This window comes from Salmo salar, chromosome 11 (assembly GCF_965601325.2).
Source record: "Salmo salar chromosome 11, fSalSal1, whole genome shotgun sequence".
Classification (NCBI taxonomy): Eukaryota; Metazoa; Chordata; class Actinopteri; order Salmoniformes; family Salmonidae; genus Salmo; species Salmo salar.
The window spans coordinates 68,410,262-68,437,237 of NC_138301.1; positions in this window are offsets into that span (position 1 = coordinate 68,410,262).

A 26,976-nucleotide genomic window follows, 5' to 3' on the forward strand; every position below is an offset into this window, starting at 1 on the left:
CCCTTCTATCTATAAAACTACAGACCTGTATCCCTTATATCTATAAAACTACAGACCTGTATCACTTCTATCTATAAAACTACAGACCTGTATCCCTTATATCTATAAAACTACAGATCTGTATCACTTCTATCTATAAAACTACAGACCTGTATCCCTTCTATCTATAAAACTACAGACCTGTATCCCTTCTTTCTATAAAACTACCGACCTATATCGCTTCTATCTATAAAACTACAGACCTGTATCCCTTCTATCTATAAAACTACAGACCTGTATCCCTTCTTTCTTTCCTTTCTATAAAACTACAGACCTGTATCCCTTCTATCTATAAAATTACAGACCTGTATCCCTTATATCTATAAAACTACAGATCTGTATCACTTCTATCTATAAAACTACAGACCTGTATCCCTTCTATCTATAAAACTACAGACCTGTATCCCTTCTTTCTATAAAACTACCGACCTATATCCCTTCTATCTATAAAACTACAGACCTGTATCCCTTCTATCTATAAAACTACTGACCTGTATCCCTTATTTATTTTCCTTCTATAAAACTACAGAACTGTTTCCCTTCTATCTATAAAACTACAGACCTGTATCCCTTCTTTCTATAAAACTACAGACCTGTATCCCTTCTATCATTAAACTACAGACCTGTATCCCTTCTTTCTTTCCTTTCTATAAAACTACAGACCTGTATCCCTTCTATCTATAAAACTACAGACCTGTATCCCTTCCTTGTATAAAACTACAGACCAGTACCCCTTCTATCTCTAAAACTACGGACCTGTATCCCTTCTTTCTATAAAACTACAGACCTGTATCCCTTCTTTCTATAAAACTACAGACCTGTATCCCTTCTTTCTTTCCTTTCTATAAAACTACAGACCTGTATCCCTTCTATCTATAAAACTACAGATCTGTATCCGTTCTCCCTATAAAACTACAGTCCTGTACCCCTTCTATCTATAAAACTACAGACCTGTATCCCTTCTTTCTATAAAACTACATACCTTTATCCCTTCTTTCTATAAAACTACCGACCTGTATCCCTTCTATCTATAAAACTACAGAGCTGTATCACTTCTATCTATAAAACTACAGACCTGTATCCCTTCTATCTATAAAACTACAGAGCTGTATCCCTTCTATCTATAAAACTACAGACCTGTATCCTTCTTTCTATAAAACTACAGACCTGTATCCCTTCTATCTATAAAACTACAGACCTGTATCCCTTATATCTATAAAACTACAGACCTGTATCAATTCTATCTATAAAACTACAGACGTGTATCCCTTATATCTATAAAACTACAGATCTGTATCACTTCTATCTATAAAACTACAGACCTGTATCCCTTCTATCTATAAAACTACAGACCTGTATCCCTTCTTTCTATAAAACTACCGACCTATATCCCTTCTATCTATAAAACTACAGACCTGTATCCCTTCTATCTATAAAACTACAGACGTGTATCCCTTCTTTCTTTCCTTTCTATAAAACTACAGACCTGTATCCCTTCTATCTATAAAACTACAGACCTGTATCACTTCTATCTATAAAACTACAGACCTGTATCCCTTATATCTATAAAACTACAGATCTGTATCACTTCTATCTATAAAACTACAGACCTGTATCCCTTCTATCTATAAAACTACAGACCTGTATCCCTTCTTTCTATAAAACTACCGACCTATATCCCTTCTATCTATAAAACTACAGACCTGTATCCCTTCTATCTATAAAACTACAGACCTGTATCCCTTCTATCTATAAAACGAGTGACCTGTATCCCTTCTTTCTATACAACTACAGACCTGTATCCCTTATTTATTTTCCTTCTATAAAACTACAGACCTGTTTCCCTTCTATCTATAAAACTACAGACCTGTATCCCTTCTTTCTATAAAACTACAGACCTGTATCCCTTCTATCATTAAACTACAGACCTGTATCCCTTCTTTCTTTCCTTTCTATAAAACTACAGACCTGTTTCCCTTCTATCTATAAAACTACAGACCTGTATCCCTTCTCCCTAAAAAACTACAGACCTGTACCCCTTCTATCTATAAAACTACAGACCTGTATCACTTCTTTCTATAAAACTACCAACCTGTATCCCTTCTATCTATAAAACTACAGACCTGTATCACTTCTATCTATAAAACTACAGACCTATATCCCTTCTATCTATAAAACTACAGACCTGTATCCCTTCTTTCTATAAAACTACCGACCTGTATCCCTTCTATCTATAAAACTACAGACCTGTATCCCTTCTTTCTTTTCTTCCTATAAAACTACAGACCTGTATCCCTTCTTTCTATAAAACTACAGACCTGTATCCCTTCTATCTATAAAACTACAGACCTGTATCCCTTCTTTCTTTCCTTTCTATAAAACTACAGACCTGTATCCCTTCTATCTATAAAACTACAGACCTGTATCACTTCTATCTATAAAACTACAGACCTGTATCCCTTATATCTATAAAACTACAGATCTGTATCACTTCTATCTATAAAACTACAGACCTGTATCCCTTCTATCTATAAAACTACAGACCTGTATCCCTTCTTTCTATAAAACTACAGACCTTTATCCCTTCTTTCAAATAAAACTACAGACCTGTATCCCTTCTATCTATAAAACTACAGAGCTGTATCACTTCTATCTATAAAACTACAGACCTGTATCCCTTCTATCTATAAAACTACAGAGCTGTATCCCTTCTATCTATAAAACTACAGACCTGTATCCCTTCTATCTATAAAACTACAGACCTGTATCCCTTATATCTATAAAACTACAGACCTGTATCACTTCTATCTATAAAACTATGGACCTGTATCCCTTATATCTATAAAACTACAGATCTGTATCACTTCTATCTATAAAACTACAGACCTGTATCCCTTCTATCTATAAAACTACAGACCTGTATCCCTTCTTTCTATAAAACTACCGACCTATATCCCTTCTATCTATAAAACTACAGACCTGTATCCCTTCTATCTATAAAACTACAGACCTGTATCCCTTCTTTCTTTCCTTTCTATGAAACTACAGACCTGTATCCCTTCTATCTATAAAACTACAGACCTGTATCCCTTATATCTATAAAACTACAGATCTGTATCACTTCTATCTATAAAACTACAGACCTGTATCCCTTCTATCTATAAAACTACAGACCAGTATCCCTTCTTTCTATAAAACTACCGACCTATATCCCTTCTATCTATAAAACTACAGACCTGTATCCCTTCTATCTATAAAACTACAGACCTGTATCCCTTCTTTCTTTCCTTTCTATAAAACTACAGACCTGTATCCCTTCTATCTATAAAACTACAGACCTGTATCCCTTCTATCTATAAAACTACAGACCTGTATCCCTTCTTTCTATAAAACTACCGACCTATATCCCTTCTATCTATAAAACTACAGACCTGTATCCCTTCTATCTATAAAACTACAGACCTGTATCCCTTCTTTCTTTCCTTTCTATAAAACTACAGACCTGTATCCCTTCTATCTATAAAACTACAGACCTGTATCCCTTATATCTATAAAACTACAGATCTGTATCACTTCTATCTATAAAACTACAGACCTGTATCCCTTCTTTCTATAAAACTACCGACCTATATCCCTTCTATCTATAAAACTACAGACCTGTATCCCTTCTATCTATAAAACTACAGACCTGTATCCCTTCTATCTATAAAACGAGTGACCTGTATCCCTTCTTTCTATAAAACTACAGACCTGTATCCCTTATTTATTTTCCTTCTATAAAACTACAGAACTGTTTCCCTTCTATCTATAAAACTACAGAACTGTATCCCTTCTTTCTATAAAACTACAGACCTGTATCCCTTCTATCATTAAACTACAGACCTGTATCCCTTCTTTCTTTCCTTTCTATAAAACTACAGACCTGTATCCCTTCTATCTATAAAACTACAGACCTGTATCCCTTCTTTCTTTTCTTCCTATAAAACTACAGACCTGTATCCCTTCTTTCTATAAAACTACAGACCTGTATCCCTTCTATCTATAAAAATACAGACCTGTATCCCTTCCTTGTATAAAACTACAGACCTGTACCCCTTCTATCTCTAAAACTACGGACCTGTATCCCTTCTTTCTATAAAACTACAGACCTGTATCCCTTCTATCATTAAACTACAGACCTGTATCCCTTCTTTCTTTCCTTTCTATAAAACTACAGACCTGTATCCCTTCTATCTATAAAACTACAGACCTGTATCCCTTCTCCCTATAAAACTACAGTCCTGTACCCCTTCTATCTATAAAACTACAGACCTGTATCCCTTCTTTCTATAAAACTACATACCTTTATCCCTTCTTTCTATAAAACTACTGACCTGTATCCCTTCTATCTATAAAACTACAGAGCTGTATCACTTCTATCTATAAAACTACAGACCTGTATCCCTTCTATCTATAAAACTACAGAGCTGTATCCCTTCTATCTATAAAACTACAGACCTGTATCCTTCTTTCTATAAAACTACAGACCTGTATCCCTTCTATCTATAAAACTACAGACCTGTATCCCTTATATCTATAAAACTACAGACCTGTATCAATTCTATCTATAAAACTACAGACGTGTATCCCTTATATCTATAAAACTACAGATCTGTATCACTTCTATCTATAAAACTACAGACCTGTATCCCTTCTATCTATAAAACTACAGACCTGTATCCCTTCTTTCTATAAAACTACCGACCTATTTCCCTTCTATCTATAAAACTACAGACCTGTATCCCTTTTATCTATAAAACTACAGACCTGTATCCCTTCTATCTATAAAACTACAGAGCTGTATCCCTTCTATCTATAAAACTACAGACCTGTATCCCTTCTATCTATAAAACTACAGACCTGTATCCCTTATATCTATAAAACTACAGACCTGTATCACTTCTATCTATAAAACTATGGACCTGTATCCCTTATATCTATAAAACTACAGATCTGTATCACTTCTATCTATAAAACTATGGACCTGTATCCCTTCTATCTATAAAACTACAGACCTGTATCCCTTCTTTCTATAAAACTACCGACCTATATCCCTTCTATCTATAAAACTACAGACCTGTATCCCTTCTATCTATAAAACTACAGACCTGTATCCCTTCTTTCTTTCCTTTCTATAAAACTACAGACCTGTATCCCTTCTATCTATAAAACTACAGACCTGTATCCCTTATATCTATAAAACTACAGATCTGTATCACTTCTATCTATAAAACTACAGACCTGTATCCCTTCTATCTATAAAACTACAGACCAGTATCCCTTCTTTCTATAAAACTACCGACCTATATCCCTTCTATCTATAAAACTACAGACCTGTATCCCTTCTATCTATAAAACTACAGACCTGTATCCCTTCTTTCTTTCCTTTCTATAAAACTACAGACCTGTATCCCTTCTATCTATAAAACTACAGACCTGTATCCCTTCTATCTATAAAACTACAGACCTGTATCCCTTCTTTCTATAAAACTACCGACCTATATCCCTTCTATCTATAAAACTACAGACCTGTATCCCTTCTATCTATAAAACTACAGACCTGTATCCCTTCTTTCTTTCCTTTCTATAAAACTACAGACCTGTATCCCTTCTATCTATAAAACTACAGACCTGTATCCCTTATATCTATAAAACTACAGATCTGTATCACTTCTATCTATAAAACTACAGACCTGTATCCCTTCTTTCTATAAAACTACCGACCTATATCCCTTCTTTCTATAAAACTACAGACCTGTATCCCTTCTATCATTAAACTACAGACCTGTATCCCTTCTTTCTTTCCTTTCTATAAAACTACAGACCTGTATCCCTTCTATCTATAAAACTACAGACCTGTATCCCTTCTCCCTATAAAACTACAGTCCTGTACCCCTTCTATCTATAAAACTACAGACCTGTATCCCTTCTTTCTATAAAACTACATACCTTTATCCCTTCTTTCTATAAAACTACCGACCTGTATCCCTTCTATCTATAAAACTACAGAGCTGTATCACTTCTATCTATAAAACTACAGACCTGTATCCCTTCTATCTATAAAACTACAGAGCTGTATCCCTTCTATCTATAAAACTACAGACCTGTATCCTTCTTTCTATAAAACTACAGACCTGTATCCCTTCTATCTATAAAACTACAGACCTGTATCCCTTATATCTATAAAACTACAGACCTGTATCAATTCTATCTATAAAACTACAGACGTGTATCCCTTATATCTATAAAACTACAGATCTGTATCACTTCTATCTATAAAACTACAGACCTGTATCCCTTCTATCTATAAAACTACAGACCTGTATCCCTTCTTTCTATAAAACTACCGACCTATTTCCCTTCTATCTATAAAACTACAGACCTGTATCCCTTCTATCTATAAAACTACAGACCTGTATCCCTTCTTTCTTTCCTTTCTATAAAACTACAGACCTGTATCCCTTCTATCTATAAAACTACAGACCTGTATCACTTCTATCTATAAAACTACAGACCTGTATCCCTTATATCTATAAAACTACAGATCTGTATCACTTCTATCTATAAAACTACAGACCTGTATCCCTTCTATCTATAAAACTACAGACCTGTATCCCTTCTTTCTATAAAACTACAGACCTTTATCCCTTCTTTCTATAAAACTACAGACCTGTATCCCTTCTATCTATAAAACTACAGAGCTGTATCACTTCTATCTATAAAACTACAGACCTGTATCCCTTCTATCTATAAAACTACAGAGCTGTATCCCTTCTATCTATAAAACTACAGACCTGTATCCCTTCTATCTATAAAACTACAGACCTGTATCCCTTATATCTATAAAACTACAGACCTGTATCACTTCTATCTATAAAACTATGGACCTGTATCCCTTATATCTATAAAACTACAGATCTGTATCACTTCTATCTATAAAACTACAGACCTGTATCCCTTCTATCTATAAAACTACAGACCAGTATCCCTTCTTTCTATAAAACTACCGACCTATATCCCTTCTATCTATAAAACTACAGACCTGTATCCCTTCTATCTATAAAACTACAGACCTGTATCCCTTCTTTCTTTCCTTTCTATAAAACTACAGACCTGTATCCCTTCTATCTATAAAACTACAGACCTGTATCCCTTCTATCTATAAAACTACAGACCTGTATCCCTTCTTTCTATAAAACTACCGACCTATATCCCTTCTATCTATAAAACTACAGACCTGTATCCCTTCTATCTATAAAACTACAGACCTGTATCCCTTCTTTCTTTCCTTTCTATAAAACTACAGACCTGTATCCCTTCTATCTATAAAACTACAGACCTGTATCCCTTATATCTATAAAACTACAGATCTGTATCACTTCTATCTATAAAACTACAGACCTGTATCCCTTCTTTCTATAAAACTACCGACCTATATCCCTTCTATCTATAAAACTACAGACCTGTATCCCTTCTATCTATAAAACTACAGACCTGTATCCCTTCTATCTATAAAACGAGTGACCTGTATCCCTTCTTTCTATAAAACTACAGACCTGTATCCCTTATTTATTTTCCTTCTATAAAACTACAGAACTGTTTCCCTTCTATCTATAAAACTACAGAACTGTATCCCTTCTTTCTATAAAACTACAGACCTGTATCCCTTCTATCATTAAACTACAGACCTGTATCCCTTCTTTCTTTCCTTTCTATAAAACTACAGACCTGTATCCCTTCTATCTATAAAACTACAGACCTGTATCCCTTCTTTCTTTTCTTCCTATAAAACTACAGACCTGTATCCCTTCTTTCTATAAAACTACAGACCTGTATCCCTTCTATCTATAAAAATACAGACCTGTATCCCTTCCTTGTATAAAACTACAGACCTGTACCCCTTCTATCTCTAAAACTACGGACCTGTATCCCTTCTTTCTATAAAACTACAGACCTGTATCCCTTCTATCATTAAACTACAGACCTGTATCCCTTCTTTCTTTCCTTTCTATAAAACTACAGACCTGTATCCCTTCTATCTATAAAACTACAGACCTGTATCCCTTCTCCCTATAAAACTACAGTCCTGTACCCCTTCTATCTATAAAACTACAGACCTGTATCCCTTCTTTCTATAAAACTACATACCTTTATCCCTTCTTTCTATAAAACTACTGACCTGTATCCCTTCTATCTATAAAACTACAGAGCTGTATCACTTCTATCTATAAAACTACAGACCTGTATCCCTTCTATCTATAAAACTACAGAGCTGTATCCCTTCTATCTATAAAACTACAGACCTGTATCCTTCTTTCTATAAAACTACAGACCTGTATCCCTTCTATCTATAAAACTACAGACCTGTATCCCTTATATCTATAAAACTACAGACCTGTATCAATTCTATCTATAAAACTACAGACGTGTATCCCTTATATCTATAAAACTACAGATCTGTATCACTTCTATCTATAAAACTACAGACCTGTATCCCTTCTATCTATAAAACTACAGACCTGTATCCCTTCTTTCTATAAAACTACCGACCTATTTCCCTTCTATCTATAAAACTACAGACCTGTATCCCTTTTATCTATAAAACTACAGACCTGTATCCCTTCTATCTATAAAACTACAGAGCTGTATCCCTTCTATCTATAAAACTACAGACCTGTATCCCTTCTATCTATAAAACTACAGACCTGTATCCCTTATATCTATAAAACTACAGACCTGTATCACTTCTATCTATAAAACTATGGACCTGTATCCCTTATATCTATAAAACTACAGATCTGTATCACTTCTATCTATAAAACTATGGACCTGTATCCCTTCTATCTATAAAACTACAGACCTGTATCCCTTCTTTCTATAAAACTACCGACCTATATCCCTTCTATCTATAAAACTACAGACCTGTATCCCTTCTATCTATAAAACTACAGACCTGTATCCCTTCTTTCTTTCCTTTCTATAAAACTACAGACCTGTATCCCTTCTATCTATAAAACTACAGACCTGTATCCCTTATATCTATAAAACTACAGATCTGTATCACTTCTATCTATAAAACTACAGACCTGTATCCCTTCTATCTATAAAACTACAGACCAGTATCCCTTCTTTCTATAAAACTACCGACCTATATCCCTTCTATCTATAAAACTACAGACCTGTATCCCTTCTATCTATAAAACTACAGACCTGTATCCCTTCTTTCTTTCCTTTCTATAAAACTACAGACCTGTATCCCTTCTATCTATAAAACTACAGACCTGTATCCCTTCTATCTATAAAACTACAGACCTGTATCCCTTCTTTCTATAAAACTACCGACCTATATCCCTTCTATCTATAAAACTACAGACCTGTATCCCTTCTATCTATAAAACTACAGACCTGTATCCCTTCTTTCTTTCCTTTCTATAAAACTACAGACCTGTATCCCTTCTATCTATAAAACTACAGACCTGTATCCCTTATATCTATAAAACTACAGATCTGTATCACTTCTATCTATAAAACTACAGACCTGTATCCCTTCTTTCTATAAAACTACCGACCTATATCCCTTCTTTCTATAAAACTACAGACCTGTATCCCTTCTATCATTAAACTACAGACCTGTATCCCTTCTTTCTTTCCTTTCTATAAAACTACAGACCTGTATCCCTTCTATCTATAAAACTACAGACCTGTATCCCTTCTCCCTATAAAACTACAGTCCTGTACCCCTTCTATCTATAAAACTACAGACCTGTATCCCTTCTTTCTATAAAACTACATACCTTTATCCCTTCTTTCTATAAAACTACCGACCTGTATCCCTTCTATCTATAAAACTACAGAGCTGTATCACTTCTATCTATAAAACTACAGACCTGTATCCCTTCTATCTATAAAACTACAGAGCTGTATCCCTTCTATCTATAAAACTACAGACCTGTATCCTTCTTTCTATAAAACTACAGACCTGTATCCCTTCTATCTATAAAACTACAGACCTGTATCCCTTATATCTATAAAACTACAGACCTGTATCAATTCTATCTATAAAACTACAGACGTGTATCCCTTATATCTATAAAACTACAGATCTGTATCACTTCTATCTATAAAACTACAGACCTGTATCCCTTCTATCTATAAAACTACAGACCTGTATCCCTTCTTTCTATAAAACTACCGACCTATTTCCCTTCTATCTATAAAACTACAGACCTGTATCCCTTCTATCTATAAAACTACAGACCTGTATCCCTTCTTTCTTTCCTTTCTATAAAACTACAGACCTGTATCCCTTCTATCTATAAAACTACAGACCTGTATCACTTCTATCTATAAAACTACAGACCTGTATCCCTTATATCTATAAAACTACAGATCTGTATCACTTCTATCTATAAAACTACAGACCTGTATCCCTTCTATCTATAAAACTACAGACCTGTATCCCTTCTTTCTATAAAACTACAGACCTTTATCCCTTCTTTCTATAAAACTACAGACCTGTATCCCTTCTATCTATAAAACTACAGAGCTGTATCACTTCTATCTATAAAACTACAGACCTGTATCCCTTCTATCTATAAAACTACAGAGCTGTATCCCTTCTATCTATAAAACTACAGACCTGTATCCCTTCTATCTATAAAACTACAGACCTGTATCCCTTATATCTATAAAACTACAGACCTGTATCACTTCTATCTATAAAACTATGGACCTGTATCCCTTATATCTATAAAACTACAGATCTGTATCACTTCTATCTATAAAACTACAGACCTGTATCCCTTCTATCTATAAAACTACAGACCTGTATCCCTTCTTTCTATAAAACTACCGACCTATATCCCTTCTATCTATAAAACTACAGACCTGTATCCCTTCTATCTATAAAACTACAGACCTGTATCCCTTCTTTCTTTCCTTTCTATAAAACTACAGACCTGTATCCCTTCTATCTATAAAACTACAGACCTGTATCCCTTATATCTATAAAACTACAGATCTGTATCACTTCTATCTATAAAACTACAGACCTGTATCCCTTCTATCTATAAAACTACAGACCAGTATCCCTTCTTTCTATAAAACTACCGACCTATATCCCTTCTATCTATAAAACTACAGACCTGTATCCCTTCTATCTATAAAACTACAGACCTGTATCCCTTCTTTCTTTCCTTTCTATAAAACTACAGACCTGTATCCCTTCTATCTATAAAACTACAGACCTGTATCCCTTCTATCTATAAAACTACAGACCTGTATCCCTTCTTTCTATAAAACTACCGACCTATATCCCTTCTATCTATAAAACTACAGACCTGTATCCCTTCTATCTATAAAACTACAGACCTGTATCCCTTCTTTCTTTCCTTTCTATAAAACTACAGACCTGTATCCCTTCTATCTATAAAACTACAGACCTGTATCCCTTATATCTATAAAACTACAGATCTGTATCACTTCTATCTATAAAACTACAGACCTGTATCCCTTCTTTCTATAAAACTACCGACCTATATCCCTTCTATCTATAAAACTACAGACCTGTATCCCTTCTATCTATAAAACTACAGACCTGTATCCCTTCTATCTATAAAACGAGTGACCTGTATCCCTTCTTTCTATAAAACTACAGACCTGTATCCCTTATTTATTTTCCTTCTATAAAACTACAGAACTGTTTCCCTTCTATCTATAAAACTACAGAACTGTATCCCTTCTTTCTATAAAACTACAGACCTGTATCCCTTCTATCATTAAACTACAGACCTGTATCCCTTCTTTCTTTCCTTTCTATAAAACTACAGACCTGTATCCCTTCTATCTATAAAACTACAGACCTGTATCCCTTCTTTCTTTTCTTCCTATAAAACTACAGACCTGTATCCCTTCTTTCTATAAAACTACAGACCTGTATCCCTTCTATCTATAAAAATACAGACCTGTATCCCTTCCTTGTATAAAACTACAGACCTGTACCCCTTCTATCTCTAAAACTACGGACCTGTATCCCTTCTTTCTATAAAACTACAGACCTGTATCCCTTCTATCATTAAACTACAGACCTGTATCCCTTCTTTCTTTCCTTTCTATAAAACTACAGACCTGTATCCCTTCTATCTATAAAACTACAGACCTGTATCCCTTCTCCCTATAAAACTACAGTCCTGTACCCCTTCTATCTATAAAACTACAGACCTGTATCCCTTCTTTCTATAAAACTACATACCTTTATCCCTTCTTTCTATAAAACTACTGACCTGTATCCCTTCTATCTATAAAACTACAGAGCTGTATCACTTCTATCTATAAAACTACAGACCTGTATCCCTTCTATCTATAAAACTACAGAGCTGTATCCCTTCTATCTATAAAACTACAGACCTGTATCCTTCTTTCTATAAAACTACAGACCTGTATCCCTTCTATCTATAAAACTACAGACCTGTATCCCTTATATCTATAAAACTACAGACCTGTATCAATTCTATCTATAAAACTACAGACGTGTATCCCTTATATCTATAAAACTACAGATCTGTATCACTTCTATCTATAAAACTACAGACCTGTATCCCTTCTATCTATAAAACTACAGACCTGTATCCCTTCTTTCTATAAAACTACCGACCTATTTCCCTTCTATCTATAAAACTACAGACCTGTATCCCTTTTATCTATAAAACTACAGACCTGTATCCCTTCTATCTATAAAACTACAGAGCTGTATCCCTTCTATCTATAAAACTACAGACCTGTATCCCTTCTATCTATAAAACTACAGACCTGTATCCCTTATATCTATAAAACTACAGACCTGTATCACTTCTATCTATAAAACTATGGACCTGTATCCCTTATATCTATAAAACTACAGATCTGTATCACTTCTATCTATAAAACTATGGACCTGTATCCCTTCTATCTATAAAACTACAGACCTGTATCCCTTCTTTCTATAAAACTACCGACCTATATCCCTTCTATCTATAAAACTACAGACCTGTATCCCTTCTATCTATAAAACTACAGACCTGTATCCCTTCTTTCTTTCCTTTCTATAAAACTACAGACCTGTATCCCTTCTATCTATAAAACTACAGACCTGTATCCCTTATATCTATAAAACTACAGATCTGTATCACTTCTATCTATAAAACTACAGACCTGTATCCCTTCTATCTATAAAACTACAGACCAGTATCCCTTCTTTCTATAAAACTACCGACCTATATCCCTTCTATCTATAAAACTACAGACCTGTATCCCTTCTATCTATAAAACTACAGACCTGTATCCCTTCTTTCTTTCCTTTCTATAAAACTACAGACCTGTATCCCTTCTATCTATAAAACTACAGACCTGTATCCCTTCTATCTATAAAACTACAGACCTGTATCCCTTCTTTCTATAAAACTACCGACCTATATCCCTTCTATCTATAAAACTACAGACCTGTATCCCTTCTATCTATAAAACTACAGACCTGTATCCCTTCTTTCTTTCCTTTCTATAAAACTACAGACCTGTATCCCTTCTATCTATAAAACTACAGACCTGTATCCCTTATATCTATAAAACTACAGATCTGTATCACTTCTATCTATAAAACTACAGACCTGTATCCCTTCTTTCTATAAAACTACCGACCTATATCCCTTCTTTCTATAAAACTACAGACCTGTATCCCTTCTATCATTAAACTACAGACCTGTATCCCTTCTTTCTTTCCTTTCTATAAAACTACAGACCTGTATCCCTTCTATCTATAAAACTACAGACCTGTATCCCTTCTCCCTATAAAACTACAGTCCTGTACCCCTTCTATCTATAAAACTACAGACCTGTATCCCTTCTTTCTATAAAACTACATACCTTTATCCCTTCTTTCTATAAAACTACCGACCTGTATCCCTTCTATCTATAAAACTACAGAGCTGTATCACTTCTATCTATAAAACTACAGACCTGTATCCCTTCTATCTATAAAACTACAGAGCTGTATCCCTTCTATCTATAAAACTACAGACCTGTATCCTTCTTTCTATAAAACTACAGACCTGTATCCCTTCTATCTATAAAACTACAGACCTGTATCCCTTATATCTATAAAACTACAGACCTGTATCAATTCTATCTATAAAACTACAGATGTGTATCCCTTATATCTATAAAACTACAGATCTGTATCACTTCTATCTATAAAACTACAGACCTGTATCCCTTCTATCTATAAAACTACAGACCTGTATCCCTTCTTTCTATAAAACTACCGACCTATTTCCCTTCTATCTATAAAACTACAGACCTGTATCCCTTCTATCTATAAAACTACAGACCTGTATCCCTTCTATCTATAAAACTACAGAGCTGTATCCCTTCTATCTATAAAACTACAGACCTGTATCCCTTCTATCTATAAAACTACAGACCTGTATCCCTTATATCTATAAAACTACAGACCTGTATCACTTCTATCTATAAAACTATGGACCTGTATCCCTTATATCTATAAAACTACAGATCTGTATCACTTCTATCTATAAAACTACAGACCTGTATCCCTTCTATCTATAAAACTACAGACCTGTATCCCTTCTTTCTATAAAACTACCGACCTATATCCCTTCTATCTATAAAACTACAGACCTGTATCCCTTCTATCTATAAAACTACAGACCTGTATCCCTTCTTTCTTTCCTTTCTATAAAACTACAGACCTGTATCCCTTCTATCTATAAAACTACAGACCTGTATCCCTTATATCTATAAAACTACAGATCTGTATCACTTCTATCTATAAAACTACAGACCTGTATCCCTTCTATCTATAAAACTACAGACCAGTATCCCTTCTTTCTATAAAACTACCGACCTATATCCCTTCTATCTATAAAACTACAGACCTGTATCCCTTCTATCTATAAAACTACAGACCTGTATCCCTTCTTTCTTTCCTTTCTATAAAACTACAGACCTGTATCCCTTCTATCTATAAAACTACAGACCTGTATCCCTTCTATCTATAAAACTACAGACCTGTATCCCTTCTTTCTATAAAACTACCGACCTATATCCCTTCTATCTATAAAACTACAGACCTGTATCCCTTCTATCTATAAAACTACAGACCTGTATCCCTTCTTTCTTTCCTTTCTATAAAACTACAGACCTGTATCCCTTCTATCTATAAAACTACAGACCTGTATCCCTTATATCTATAAAACTACAGATCTGTATCACTTCTATCTATAAAACTACAGACCTGTATCCCTTCTTTCTATAAAACTACCGACCTATATCCCTTCTATCTATAAAACTACAGACCTGTATCCCTTCTATCTATAAAACTACAGACCTGTATCCCTTCTATCTATAAAACGAGTGACCTGTATCCCTTCTTTCTATAAAACTACAGACCTGTATCCCTTATTTATTTTCCTTCTATAAAACTACAGAACTGTTTCCCTTCTATCTATAAAACTACAGAACTGTATCCCTTCTTTCTATAAAACTACAGACCTGTATCCCTTCTATCATTAAACTACAGACCTGTATCCCTTCTTTCTTTCCTTTCTATAAAACTACAGACCTGTATCCCTTCTATCTATAAAACTACAGACCTGTATCCCTTCTTTCTTTTCTTCCTATAAAACTACAGACCTGTATCCCTTCTTTCTATAAAACTACAGACCTGTATCCCTTCTATCTATAAAAATACAGACCTGTATCCCTTCCTTGTATAAAACTACAGACCTGTACCCCTTCTATCTCTAAAACTACGGACCTGTATCCCTTCTTTCTATAAAACTACAGACCTGTATCCCTTCTATCATTAAACTACAGACCTGTATCCCTTCTTTCTTTCCTTTCTATAAAACTACAGACCTGTATCCCTTCTATCTATAAAACTACAGACCTGTATCCCTTCTCCCTATAAAACTACAGTCCTGTACCCCTTCTATCTATAAAACTACAGACCTGTATCCCTTCTTTCTATAAAACTACATACCTTTATCCCTTCTTTCTATAAAACTACCGACCTGTATCCCTTCTATCTATAAAACTACAGAGCTGTATCACTTCTATCTATAAAACTACAGACCTGTATCCCTTCTATCTATAAAACTACAGAGCTGTATCCCTTCTATCTATAAAACTACAGACCTGTATCCTTCTTTCTATAAAACTACAGACCTGTATCCCTTCTATCTATAAAACTACAGACCTGTATCCCTTATATCTATAAAACTACAGACCTGTATCAATTCTATCTATAAAACTACAGACGTGTATCCCTTATATCTATAAAACTACAGATCTGTATCACTTCTATCTATAAAACTACAGACCTGTATCCCTTCTATCTATAAAACTACAGACCTGTATCCCTTCTTTCTATAAAACTACCGACCTATTTCCCTTCTATCTATAAAACTACAGACCTGTATCCCTTCTATCTATAAAACTACAGACCTGTATCCCTTCTTTCTTTCCTTTCTATAAAACTACAGACCTGTATCCCTTCTATCTATAAAACTACAGACCTGTATCCCTTCTATCTATAAAACGAGTGACCTGTATCCCTTCTTTCTATAAAACTACAGACCTGTATCCCTTATTTATTTTCCTTCTATAAAACTACAGACCTGTTTCCATTCTATCTATAAAACTACAGACCTGTATCCCTTCTTTCTATAAAACTACAGACCTGTATCCCTTCTATCATTAAACTACAGACCTGTATCCCTTCTTTCTTTCCTTTCTATAAAACTACAGACCTGTATCCCTTCTATCTATAAAACTACAGACCTGTATCCCTTCTTTCTTTTCTTCCTATAAAACTACAGACCTGTATCCCTTCTTTCTATAAAACTACAGACCTGTATCCCTTCTATCTATAAAACTACAGACCTGTATCCCTTCCTTGTATAAAACTACAGACCTGTACCCCTTCTATCTCTAAAACTACGGACCTGTATCCCTTCTTTCTATAAAACTACAGACCTGTATCCCTTCTATCATTAAACTACAGACCTGTATCCCTTCTTTCTTTCCTTTCTATAAAACTACAGACCTGTATCCCTTCTATCTATAAAACTACAGACCTGTATCCCTTCTCCCTATAAAACTACAGTCCTGTACCCCTTCTATCTATAAAACTACAGACCTGTATCCCTTCTTTCTATAAAACTACATACCTTTATCCCTTCTATCTATAAAACTACAGACCTGTATCCCTTCTATCTATAAAACTACAGACCTGTATCCCTTCTTTCTATAAAACTACCGACCTATTTCCCTTCTATCTATAAAACTACAGACCTGTATCCCTTCTATCTATAAAACTACAGACCTGTATCCCTTCTTTCTTTCCTTTCTATAAAACTACAGACCTGTATCCCTTCTATCTATAAAACTACAGACCTGTATCCCTTCTATCTATAAAACGAGTGACCTGTATCCCTTCTTTCTATAAAACTACAGACCTGTATCCCTTATTTATTTTCCTTCTATAAAACTACAGACCTGTTTCCATTCTATCTATAAAACTACAGACCTGTATCCCTTCTTTCTATAAAACTACAGACCTGTATCCCTTCTATCATTAAACTACAGACCTGTATCCCTTCTTTCTTTCCTTTCTATAAAACTACAGACCTGTATCCCTTCTATCTATAAAACTACAGACCTGTATCCCTTCTTTCTTTTCTTCCTATAAAACTACAGACCTGTATCCCTTCTTTCTATAAAACTACAGACCTGTATCCCTTCTATCTATAAAACTACAGACCTGTATCCCTTCCTTGTATAAAACTACAGACCTGTACCCCTTCTATCTCTAAAACTACGGACCTGTATCCCTTCTTTCTATAAAACTACAGACCTGTATCCCTTCTATCATTAAACTACAGACCTGTATCCCTTCTTTCTTTCCTTTCTATAAAACTGCAGACCTGTATCCCTTCTATCTATAAAACTACAGACCTGTATCCCTTCTCCCTATAAAACTACAGTCCTGTACCCCTTCTATCTATAAAACTACAGACCTGTATCCCTTCTTTCTATAAAACTACATACCTTTATCCCTTCTATCTATAAAACTACAGACCTGTATCCCTTCCTTGTATAAAACTACAGACGTGTACCCCTTCTATCTCTAAAACTACGGACCTGTATCCCTTCTTTCTATAAAACTACAGACCTGTATCCCTTCTATCATTAAACTACAGACCTGTATCCCTTCTTTCTTTCCTTTCTATAAAACTACAGACCTGTATCCCTTCTATCTATAAAACTACAGACCTGTATCCCTTCTCCCTATAAAACTACAGTCCTGTACCCCTTCTATCTATAAATCTACAGACCTGTATCCCTTCTTTCTATAAAACTACATACCTTTATCCCTTCTTTCTATAAAACTACCGACCTGTATCCCTTCTATCTATAAAACTACAGAGCTGTATCACTTCTATCTATAAAACTACAGACCTGTATCCCTTCTATCTATAAAACTACAGAGCTGTATCCCTTCTATCTATAAAACTACAGACCTGTATCCTTCTTTCTATAAAACTACAGACCTGAATCCCTTCTATCTATAAAACTACAGACCTGTATCCCTTATATCTATAAAACTACAGACCTGTATCAATTCTATCTATAAAACTACAGACGTGTATCCCTTATATCTATAAAACTACAGATCTGTATCACTTCTATCTATAAAACTACAGACCTGTATCCCTTCTATCTATAAAACTACAGACCTGTATCCCTTCTTTCTATAAAACTACCGACCTATATCCCTTCTATCTATAAAACTACAGACCTGTATCCCTTCTATCTATAAAACTACAGACCTGTATCCCTTCTTTCTTTCCTTTCTATAAAACTACAGACCTGTATCCCTTCTATCTATAAAACTACAGACCTGTATCACTTCTATCTATAAAACTACAGACCTGTATCCCTTATATCTATAAAACTACAGATCTGTATCACTTCTATCTATAAAACTACAGACCTGTATCCCTTCTTTCTATAAAACTACCGACCTATATCCCTTCTATCTATAAAACTACAGACCTGTATCCCTTCTATCTATAAAACTACAGACCTGTATCCCTTCTATCTATAAAACGAGTGACCTGTATCCCTTCTTTCTATAAAACTACAGACCTGTATCCATTATTTATTTTCCTTCTATAAAACTACAGACCTGTTTCCATTCTATCTATAAAACTACAGACCTGTATCCCTTCTCCCTAAAAAACTACAGACCTGTACCCCTTCTATCTATAAAACTACAGACCTGTATCACTTCTTTCTATAAAACTACCAACCTGTATCCCTTCTATCTATAAAACTACAGACCTGTATCACTTCTATCTATAAAACTACAGACCTATATCCCTTCTATCTATAAAACTACAGACCTGTATCCCTTCTTTCTATAAAACTACCGACCTGTATCACTTCTATCTATAAAACTACAGACCTGTATCCCTTCTTTCTTTTCTTCCTATAAAACTACAGACCTGTATCCCTTCTTTCTATAAAACTACAGACCTGTATCCCTTCTATCTATAAAACTACAGACCTGTATCCCTTCTTTCTTTTCTTCCTATAAAACTACAGACCTGTATGCCTGCTATCTATAAAACTACAGACCTGTATCCCTTCTTCCTATAAAACTACAGACCTGTACCCCTTCTATCTATAAAACTACGGACCTGTATCCCTTCTTTCTATAAAACTACCGACCTGTATCCCTTCTATCTATAAAACTACAGACCTGTATCCCTTCTACCTATAAAACTAAAGTCCTGTACCCCTTCTATCTATAAAACTACAGACCTGTATCCCTTCTTTCTATAAAACTACAGACCTTTATCCCTTCTTTCTATAAAACTACCGACCTGTATCCCTTCTATCTATAAAACTACAGACCTGTATCCCTTCTTTCTTTTCTTCCTATAAAACTACAGACCTGTATCCCTTCTATCTATAAAACTACAGACCTGTATCCCTTCTCCCTATAAAACTACAGACCTGTTCCCCTTCTATCTATAAAACTACAGACCTGTATCACTTCTTTCTATAAAACTACCGACCTATATCCCTTCTATCTATAAAACTACAGACCTGTATCCCTTCTATCTATAAAACTACAGACCTGTATCCCTTCTATCTATAAAACTACAGACCTGTATCGTTCTTTCTATAAAACTACAGACCTGTATCCCTTCTATCTATAAAACTACAGACCTGTATCCCTTCTTTCTTTTCTTCCTATAAAACTACAGACCTGTATCCCTTCTTTCTATAAAACTACAGACCTGTATCCCTTCTATCTATAAAACTACAGACCTGTATCCATTCTTTCTTTTCTTCCTATAAAACTACAGACCTGTATGCCTGCTATCTATAAAACTACAGACCTGTATCCCTTCTTCCTATAAAACTACAGACCTGTACCCCTTCTATCTATAAAACTACGGACCTGTATCCCTTCTTTCTATAAAACTACCGACCTGTATCCCTTCTATCTATAAAACTACAGACCTGTATCACTTCTATCTATAAAACTACAGACCTGTATCCCTTATATCTATAAAACTACAGATCTGTATCACTTCTATCTATAAAACTACAGACCTGTATCCCTTCTATCTATAAAACTACAGACCTGTATCCCTTCTTTCTATAAAACTACCGACCTGTATCCCTTCTATCTATAAAACTACAGAGCTGTATCACTTCTATCTATAAAACTACAGACCTGTATCCCTTCTATCTATAAAACTACAGAGCTGTATCCCTTCTATCTATAAAACTACAGACCTGTATCCTTCTTTCTATAAAACTACAGACCTGTATCCCTTCTATCTATAAAACTACAGACCTGTATCCCTTCTATCTATAAAACTACAGACCTGTATCACTTCTATCTATAAAACTACAGACCTGTATCCCTTATATCTATAAAACTACAGATCTGTATCACTTCTATCTATAAAACTACAGACCTGTATCCCTTCTATCTATAAAACTACAGACCTGTATCCCTTCTTTCTATAAAACTACCGACCTGTATCCCTTCTATCTATAAAACTACAGAGCTGTATCACTTCTATCTATAAAACTACAGACCTGTATCCCTTCTTTCTTTTCTTCCTATAAAACTACAGACCTGTATCCCTTCTTTCTATAAAACTACAGACCTGTATCCCTTCTATCTATAAAACTACAGACCTGTATCCCTTCTTTCTTTTCTTCCTATAAAACTACAGACCTGTATGCCTGCTATCTATAAAACTACAGACCTGTATCCCTTCTTCCTATAAAACTACAGACCTGTACCCCTTCTATCTATAAAACTACGGACCTGTATCCCTTCTTTCTATAAAACTACCGACCTGTATCCCTTCTATCTATAAAACTACAGACCTGTATCACTTCTATCTATAAAACTACAGACCTGTATCCCTTATATCTATAAAACTACAGATCTGTATCACTTCTATCTATAAAACTACAGACCTGTATCCCTTCTATCTATAAAACTACAGACCTGTATCCCTTCTTTCTATAAAACTACCGACCTGTATCCCTTCTATCTATAAAACTACAGAGCTGTATCACTTCTATCTATAAAACTACAGACCTGTATCCCTTCTATCTATAAAACTACAGAGCTGTATCCCTTCTATCTATAAAACTACAGACCTGTATCCTTCTTTCTATAAAACTACAGACCTGTATCCCTTCTATCTATAAAACTACAGACCTGTATCCCTTATATCTATAAAACTACAGACCTGTATCACTTCTATCTATTAAACTACAGACCTGTATCCCTTATATCTATAAAACTACAGATCTGTATCACTTCTATCTATAAAACTACAGACCTGTATCCCTTCTATCTATAAAACTACAGACCTGTATCCCTTCTTTCTATAAAACTACCGACCTATATCCCTTCTATCTATAAAACTACAGACCTGTATCCCTTCTATCTATAAAACTACAGACCTGTATCCCTTCTTTCTTTCCTTTCTATAAAACTACAGACCTGTATCCCTTCTATCTATAAAACTACAGACCTGTATCCCTTATATCTATAAAACTACAGATCTGTATCACTTCTATCTATAAAACTACAGACCTGTATCCCTTCTATCTATAAAACTACAGACCTGTATCCCTTCTTTCTATAAAACTACCGACCTATATCCCTTCTATCTATAAAACTACAGACCTGTATCCCTTCTATCTATAAAACTACAGACCTGTATCCCTTCTATCTATAAAACTACAGACCTGTATCGTTCTTTCTATAAAACTACAGACCTGTATCCCTTCTATCTATAAAACTACAGACCTGTATCCCTTCTTTCTTTTCTTCCTATAAAACTACAGACCTGTATCCCTTCTTTCTATAAAACTACAGACCTGTATCCCTTCTATCTATAAAACTACAGACCTGTATCCCTTCTTTCTTTTCTTCCTATAAAACTACAGACCTGTATGCCTGCTATCTATAAAACTACAGACCTGTATCCCTTCTTCCTATAAAACTACAGACCTGTACCCCTTCTATCTATAAAACTACGGACCTGTATCCCTTCTTTCTATAAAACTACCGACCTGTATCCCTTCTATCTATAAAACTACAGACCTGTATCACTTCTATCTATAAAACTACAGACCTGTATCCCTTATATCTATAAAACTACAGATCTGTATCACTTCTATCTATAAAACTACAGACCTGTATCCCTTCTATCTATAAAACTACAGACCTGTATCCCTTCTTTCTATAAAACTACCGACCTGTATCCCTTCTATCTATAAAACTACAGAGCTGTATCACTTCTATCTATAAAACTACAGACCTGTATCCCTTCTATCTATAAAACTACAGAGCTGTATCCCTTCTATCTATAAAACTACAGACCTGTATCCTTCTTTCTATAAAACTACAGACCTGTATCCCTTCTATCTATAAAACTACAGACCTGTATCCCTTATATCTATAAAACTACAGACCTGTATCACTTCTATCTATTAAACTACAGACCTGTATCCCTTATATCTATAAAACTACAGATCTGTATCACTTCTATCTATAAAACTACAGACCTGTATCCCTTCTATCTATAAAACAACAGACCTGTATCCCTTCTTTCTATAAAACTACCGACCTATATCCCTTCTATCTATAAAACTACAGACCTGTATCCCTTCTATCTATAAAACTACAGACCTGTATCCCTTCTTTCTTTCCTTTCTATAAAACTACAGACCTGTATCCCTTCTATCTATAAAACTACAGACCTGTATCCCTTATATCTATAAAACTACAGATCTGTATCACTTCTATCTATAAAACTACAGACCTGTATCCCTTCTATCTATAAAACTACAGACCTGTATCCCTTCTTTCTATAAAACTACCGACCTATATCCCTTCTATCTATAAAACTACAGACCTGTATCCCTTCTATCTATAAAACTACAGACCTGTATCCCTTCTATCTATAAAACGAGTGACCTGTATCCCTTCTTTCTATAAAACTACAGACCTGTATCCCTTATTTATTTTCCTTCTATAAAACTACAGAACTGTTTCCCTTCTATCTATAAAACTACAGACCTGTATCCCTTCTTTCTATAAAACTACAGACCTGTATCCCTTCTATCATTAAACTACAGACCTGTATCCCTTCTTTCTTTCCTTTCTATAAAACTACAGACCTGTATCCCTTCTATCTATAAAACTACAGACCTGTATCCCTTCTTTCTTTTCTTCCTATAAAACTACAGACCTGTATCCCTTCTTTCTATAAAACTACAGACCTGTATCCCTTCTATCTATAAAACTACAGACCTGTATCCCTTCCTTGTATAAAACTACAGACCTGTACCCCTTCTATCTCTAAAACTACGGACCTGTATCCCTTCTTTCTATAAAACTACAGACCTGTATCCCTTCTATCATTAAACTACAGACCTGTATCCCTTCTTTCTTTCCTTTCTATAAAACTACAGACCTGTATCCCTTCTATCTATAAAACTACAGACCTGTATCCCTTCTCCCTATAAAACTACAGTCCTGTACCCCTTCTATCTATAAAACTACAGACCTGTATCCCTTCTTTCTATAAAACTACATACCTTTATCCCTTCTTTCTATAAAACTACCGACCTGTATCCCTTCTATCTATAAAACTACAGAGCTGTATCACTTCTATCTATAAAACTACAGACCTGTATCCCTTCTATCTATAAAACTACAGAGCTGTATCCCTTCTATCTATAAAACTACAGACCTGTATCCTTCTTTCTATAAAACTACAGACCTGTATCCCTTCTATCTATAAAACTACAGACCTGTATCCCTTATATCTATAAAACTACAGACCTGTATCAATTCTATCTATAAAACTACAGACGTGTATCCCTTATATCTATAAAACTACAGATCTGTATCACTTCTATCTATAAAACTACAGACCTGTATCCCTTCTATCTATAAAACTACAGACCTGTATCCCTTCTTTCTATAAAACTACCGACCTATATCCCTTCTATCTATAAAACTACAGACCTGTATCCCTTCTATCTATAAAACTACAGACCTGTATCCCTTCTTTCTTTCCTTTCTATAAAACTACAGACCTGTATCCCTTCTATCTATAAAACTACAGACCTGTATCACTTCTATCTATAAAACTACAGACCTGTATCCCTTATATCTATAAAACTACAGATCTGTATCACTTCTATCTATAAAACTACAGACCTGTATCCCTCCTATCTATAAAACTACAGACCTGTATCCCTTCTTTCTATAAAACTACCGACCTATATCCCTTCTATCTATAAAACTACAGACCTGTATCCCTTCTATCTATAAAACTACAGACCTGTATCCCTTCTATCTATAAAACGAGTGACCTGTATCGCTTCTTTCTATAAAACTACAGACCTGTATCCCTTATTTATTTTCCTTCTATAAAACTACAGACCTGTTTCCCTTCTATCTATAAAACTACAGACCTGTATCCCTTCTTTCTATAAAACTACAGACCTGTATCCCTTCTATCATTAAACTACAGACCTGTATCCCTTCTTTCTTTCCTTTCTATAAAACTACAGACCTGTATCCCTTCTATCTATAAAACTACAGACCTGTATCCCTTCTCCCTAAAAAACTACAGACCTGTACCCCTTCTATCTATAAAACTACAGACCTGTATCACTTCTTTCTATAAAACTACCAACCTGTATCCCTTCTATCTATAAAACTACAGACCTGTATCACTTCTATCTATAAAACTACAGACCTATATCCCTTCTATCTATAAAACTACAGACCTGTATCCCTTCTTTCTATAAAACTACCGACCTGTATCCCTTCTATCTATAAAACTACAGACCTGTATCCCTTCTTTCTTTTCTTCCTATAAAACTACAGACCTGTATCCCTTCTTTCTATAAAACTACAGACCTGTATCCCTTCTATCTATAAAACTACAGACCTGTATCCCTTCTTTCTTTTCTTCCTATAAAACTACAGACCTGTATGCCTGCTATCTATAAAACTACAGACCTGTATCCCTTCTTCCTATAAAACTACAGACCTGTACCCCTTCTATCTATAAAACTACGGACCTGTATCCCTTCTTTCTATAAAACTACCGACCTGTATCCCTTCTATCTATAAAACTACAGACCTGTATCCCTTCTACCTATAAAACTAAAGTCCTGTACCCCTTCTATCTATAAAACTACAGACCTGTATCCCTTCTTTCTATAAAACTACAGACCTTTATCCCTTCTTTCTATAAAACTACCGACCTGTATCCCTTCTATCTATAAAACTACAGACCTGTATCCCTTCTTTCTTTTCTTCCTATAAAACTACAGACCTGTATCCCTTCTATCTATAAAACTACAGACCTGTATCCCTTCTCCCTATAAAACTACATACCTGTTCCCCTTCTATCTATAAAACTACAGACCTGTATCACTTCTTTCTATAAAACTACCGACCTATATCCCTTCTATCTATAAAACTACAGACCTGTATCCCTTCTATCTATAAAACTACAGACCTGTATCCCTTCTATCTATAAAACTACAGACCTGTATCGTTCTTTCTATAAAACTACAGACCTGTATCCCTTCTATCTATAAAACTACAGACCTGTATCCCTTCTTTCTTTTCTTCCTATAAAACTACAGACCTGTATCCCTTCTTTCTATAAAACTACAGACCTGTATCCCTTCTATCTATAAAACTACAGACCTGTATCCCTTCTTTCTTTTCTTCCTATAAAACTACAGACCTGTATGCCTGCTATCTATAAAACTACAGACCTGTATCCCTTCTTCCTATAAAACTACAGACCTGTACCCCTTCTATCTATAAAACTACGGACCTGTATCCCTTCTTTCTATAAAACTACCAACCTGTATCCCTTCTATCTATAAAACTACAGACCTGTATCACTTCTATCTATAAAACTACAGACCTGTATCCCTTATATCTATAAAACTACAGATCTGTATCACTTCTATCTATAAAACTACAGACCTGTATCCCTTCTATCTATAAAACTACAGACCTGTATCCCTTCTTTCTATAAAACTACCGACCTATATCCCTTCTATCTATAAAACTACAGACCTGTATCCCTTCTATCTATAAAACTACAGACCTGTATCCCTTCTTTCTTTCCTTTCTATAAAACTACAGACCTGTATCCCTTCTATCTATAAAACTACAGACCTGTATCACTTCTATCTATAAAACTACAGACCTGTATCCCTTATATCTATAAAACTACAGATCTGTATCAC